Source organism: Lactuca virosa, chromosome 2, assembly GCF_052849685.1.
Source record: "Lactuca virosa cultivar CGN04683 chromosome 2, Lactuca_virosa_CGN04683_v6, whole genome shotgun sequence".
Lineage (NCBI taxonomy): Eukaryota > Viridiplantae > Streptophyta > Magnoliopsida > Asterales > Asteraceae > Lactuca > Lactuca virosa.
The window spans coordinates 180,758,308-180,764,095 of record NC_136427.1 but is presented as its reverse complement, the minus strand read 5'-3'; positions in this window follow the sequence as shown (position 1 = coordinate 180,764,095).

The following is a 5,788-nucleotide window of genomic DNA, read 5'->3' as shown; positions in this document are numbered from 1 at the left end:
ATTTGTTTGTGAAAAGCTTTTTCGTTTTTCTAATAGGCTTTATTTTGTGCCTTTGATTTCGAAATTCCTTCCTCATAAGCCAAATTTTCTACTCCTCTTTTGAAAGTTTGTCTTTTCACCATTTTATGTTTTGGATCATTAGGTAAAGAATCAACACATTTTTTGTTGTTTTTATTATCAACATCAGATTTTTCTGTTTTCACAGCCCAAACACGTTTTTTTATTTTGTTAGCGAAAATCTTTCGAGTTCTTATTCAACCGTTTTCGACTGTGTTTTGATTTGAATAAAATCCTTCTTTCGTCACACTCACTTTATCTTCGTTTACCAACTTGTTCAATTCAGGAGCAACCTTATCACCATTTCCTTTGGTAACAAAGACTTGATTTGGAAATACAACTTCCTTTGAATCCTTGAACCTAGGATAAACCACTGCATTTGATTCAAGAAAATGTTTTCCTTTATCTTTCACTAATTCGTGTACTCCTTTGAATCTTCAAAAACTTGATCTACCACAACTCTTAGAATTGGTTTCTCATTCGAAACTTCATCCTCATTACTCACATAATCCTCAAACACAACATGATCATGAGAATCACGGACTTTGGACGTCGAAGGTTGATCATTGTTTAATTTCGACATTAAATCATTACATTCTTTTCCTTTAGCCATTGAATTGACATTAATGACAGGCAATCGTGAGTAATCGATACACTTCTCTGCCTCATTTTCACTAATATTGTCAGAATTATCTTCGATATCAGCAAAATTTTGCTGAGAAACAAGTGTCGATTTCTCAGTCATGTTCAAAATTTTGACTTGTTCATTTTTGGTTAAGGTCTCATTCACAATATTCACAAGATCATCAACATTCATACATTCATTTATATTTACAATACCATATGCATAAAATAGAACCACTAAGCTAAGCATAAAATCATATATTTGAAGTTAAATAGAACCACTAAGCATAAAATCATGTTCTTAACTAGACAAGGAACATCAAATTCAGATTTCACCATCTAGGGTTAAGAAAACCCATAAAAACAACTCTGATCTCACCAATTTCACAACTTTTAACTAATTTGAACTTGGAGATGGATCAGGGAATGAAACCACAATATTAATCTTATATAAACAACACCAATAGAGTATGGTTTTCGAATTTGAAAAACCCACAAAACCCTTATACAAATTTGGGGAAAAAGGGGGGAGAAGACTCCCTTCCAAGAAAGATAAGGAAATGATTTGATCAAAGTTTCATCTAGAAACTTCTTGTAACGTACCATCTTTACCACAAAATTTTTAGATTTTTAATATAATAAAACATCAATTATTATAAAAACCAAATTGATAAAACCCAGATGTATCAAATACAATCATCTCAAATCAGAGTATCAAACATGCAAAATCGTAAAATCTGCAAGATGGAGTGTACAGTCAAGCCTTCGCATTCCCACGATCATCTAAAGTACCTAAAACACATTTAATCCACAACTGTAAGAACGAAGCTTAGTGAGTTTCCCAAAATATCACATACAACACAACATAATAAACAACTATGGGTTCTTAGAAACCCTGGCGATTATCAGCAATCCCAATGGACTAATAGCGCACCCTGTGGATTAACAACACACCTCATGGGTTATCAGCAACCATGGGGACTATCAGCAGTCCCATGGACTCATAGCTGTCCAGGAGTTATCAGCAAACCAGTTTCACATATAACAACAATCAACAAATAAGACCCAGTTGGTGAACATGTAAATATAGTGAGAAGACTCACATCGCAGATAGCAACTAAACACACCAGCTCTCGCACAGTGAAGACCAATCCTACAAGAGACCTAACAACAATAAAGAGTACTCTCACGGTCTACACCTTAAAACCCTTAACTTGATAAAAAAGTCAACGGTCAAAGTCAACTTCAGCAGGTCTCCACATCATGGCCACGTATTAGGTGTTCCACGACAAAACAGTCAGCAACCCCCTTAGTCGTCACGTCGTGGTGGCCAGAACGCCACGTCGTGGGAACTTGGTTTCCACAGCTTAACGTATTCAACTCTGAATCCATTAAGCCACTCATTCCAACTTTCCAAAAGGCTTCTAAGGTCTAATATATAAAAACGATTGATGCTTTATAGTCATGAATGGCCAATGCAAGTCTAGAGCTCAAAGTTAGGTCAGAATGGAGAAATAACACCAAAATCTCATGCATGAAGCTCAATATACCAACAAAATCTAGATATGAGGCATATGTATACTAAGGGACCTCAATAACCCATAAAGTTTCTAATTTAATGGGATCCAAACACTCCTATCAACCTAAACATGGAGAAAAGTTGGTAGAAAGCTAAATCTAACAGGCTAATGAGAAAGGTATCCAAAAACAGCACAAGATGATAAGGGGGATATTTTCTTGCTTGAACAAAGCACCAAGAACACCTTCTTCTTCTACAAAGCACCAAAACACCACCAAAAGCTTCACAAATCAACAATGTAGGCTCGGATTGGATGGGACAAGATCTTAGGGGGTGGAGGTTGCCAAATGAGGCAACCGTAGGAGTTAATGCCCTTAAATAGAGCACCAATCCCGAAAATTAAGGTTTTGGCCCAAAATATTTGACATGTCGTGGCAACATGCTGCCGCGTCGTGGCTTCACACACATGTGCGTTCCTCAACAATGAATGCCACGTTGTGGCCCCTCTAATGCCACACCGTGGCCCAGACTAAAACTTAATAATGAAATGGTTAAATTTGTTACACTTCAAGCCTTAAGACCCTATGGCTTTGGTGAGAAAAATCGACCATGGTGGGAAATGAGTAAAAATTGTCATGGAGAAGAAAAGGGGTGAAGAATGATGAGAAAAAGGATTGATTAATACTGATATGCATATTTGATATGTGTCACTACCACAACATGCTACCACACTAAACGGCCGACGCGATATGTTCATTAAAGTTTGGGAGTTTGCCATTTTTGGTCCCTCATCCTAATATCTTCTCACAACAAGTCTTAATCTTTGTCAAAACTTATAATAGTTCACCTTTGATCCCTTCTCGATGATAACTTATACAAATATGGTCCAAGATACTTATTTGGTCAACTCTCAAGTCAAACCCAAACTTGGCACAATTTGTCACTTACTACAAAAGTATGAATTTAATGTCAAAAGTTCTATTATATTTGAATTTAAATTATAAATGAGATTTATTATCGTTATTATTCTAAATCTTTTACTTCCATTTATTTATTTATCGCACTTCAAATTGTTTTATTTTTAAATAAAGAAATTATTTATTTTACCAACAAACATGACATTATAACTAGTTAATTAGTGTCCAATTCAATCATACTTTTCTATTAAAAAACTAATTTCTCTTTTTCTTACCTACGCAACTAAACTCAACATAAGTTTTCACATTTAAATAAATATTATTTATAATTATTTTTTATTTACTAAAAATTATTGGAAATATTAAAATAGTTATTTTATATAAAATACTAAATTATCTATTTTAAATATAAAACTAATAAAATTAGATAAAAAGTATTTTATATTAATCAATCAATCAAATTGCTTTTAAACTGTTGTAAGCTTCACTACCGTAAAGTTTTGCCCTATTGGTCGTATAACTAAATAGATTATGGAAAAAGTTGTTCATAATCTACGGTAGAAATTCTTCATTGTTGGTCTGCAGCCTTGTCATTTGAGAATAATTACAATTTTCACTGCCTTGAAAGTTTGGATAATTTTGAGAATCATCGAGATTTAAAATGAAATTTGAATAACATACCATAGAAAATGTTTTAAAAAATTCTTGAACTAAAAGCGTCACAAGAAGATAACAAACTATTGTTTTGTTTTTTAAAATGCATCATTACCGCGAAAAACCAAATGCACGGTAATTTACAAAAAAAAAAAAAAAAAAAAAAAATTGTTTGTTACTTTCTTGTAATATTTATTTAGTTCAATGGGTTTATTTGAACACTTTAGAAATTTGGTACCCTAACCCTAAAATATATATATTTTTTTAAGTAAATTGAACTTTTTATAAGTTATGAAAATTACTTTGGATAAAAAAAATAAGTTTATTACAGGTTAAGGTTATTTATGTTTAACACGTTAATTGAAAAGATGATTTTTATCTCATTAACTATCAATAAACTATTTTAAATGGCTTATTGAAAAACTAGTTTATAAATTATTTTATAAGTTATTTTAATGGATTCAGGAAACACTAAATCGTAAGAAACTCAAAAAATAAGCAAGTTTATGTTGGAAATATATTGTGGTAATGTAAAAAAAACAAATAAAATAGAAAACGTTAAGGCATGTGTTTAAGCCAGTATCATTAAAACAAATTTGGCCGCTACCAGATGTTTGTTTCAAAGAATACAACAGCTTGAAGTGATTCTTCAAAACCATTTAACCTATATTAGTTTTGAATTTTACCTTGCAGCAACAAGAATACGAACCAGCGGAGAAGATAAGAGGAGTCGATTGTGAATATTTTCTGTTTTTTTTTTCAAATAATCTCTTGAAGTTGTATTTATACAATAAAAGATAACCGATACTTTAATGGTGATATTGTAACCGACCAAAGTTCTAACACATAAACTGAAACCGACATTGTGTTTAATATCTAATTAAATTATAATATTAATTAAAATTTCATTTACAAACAAAATTTGCAAAATAGGTAGACTTTTTCTCTTCTTTCTTCCAAAGTGTTTTATTTATTTATTCCAACACACTTATTTTATGGATTAACTTATTATTCATTTTAATTCTATTTTAGATGTGTGATATATCATAACGAGGGTATCACAAAAAAAAACGTAGACATATAACCATTTTATACATTTTAATAATGTTTTAGGATTCGAAGTTTATTTTGGATGTGTGATATATCATAACGAGGGTATCACAAAAAAGAAAGTAGACATATAACCATTTTATACATTTTAATAATGTTTTAGGATTCGAAGTTTATGTTTAAAATAGAAAAGGAAAATTTACTAATCTAACCATTTTTTGGGTTTTTTTAAAATATAATCTTTTTTTTTTGCAAAATAACTATATATTCCGGAATGGATCGTTCCGAAACAAATTCCGGATTATTTTTCGGGCGACCCGACCCATTTCAGTGGATCCAGAATGCCTATTCCGGAGGAACCGTATATGTCCCGGATCGGGATTTTAAATTTCAAAATCTGGAATATAATTTGAGACGGCATTCTGGAAAAACGCATTCCGATTCCGATGTTCCGGTTAGATTATGACATTCTGACTCGATTCCGACACGCAACTTCCATCTCCAACACGCATCGACACCCATCTCCGACATGGAAGACGAGCACTATAACCCCATTATTCTACGGGTATGTTCTTCGTTTTCTACTGTTCCGGGTGTAGTAGACCACCTCCGGAATGAACTAAAAACATTCCAGAGATTAAATTAAAGATGTCATTGTTGTAGGACCAACTGAAAAGTAGTTTAGATGTTTAGTTATTGTTGATTTCCATCGAAATATCGTGTTCCGGGTCTTAAAATGTCATTCCGGAATCCTCCGGAACACGAATAACCATTCTGGAACACGATGAACGCCACTGGAATATAAAGAACAGGTCCATAACTCGTCCGAAATATTGGTCATTTCCATTTTAGAATGAAGTTTTATGTGTGCAATACGACATGATTGTTGATGCATCAATTACACTCTCATCTAAACCCAAAATCGGCGGGGAAATCTTTGCGGCATTCAGAAACAGACCCGAATGTG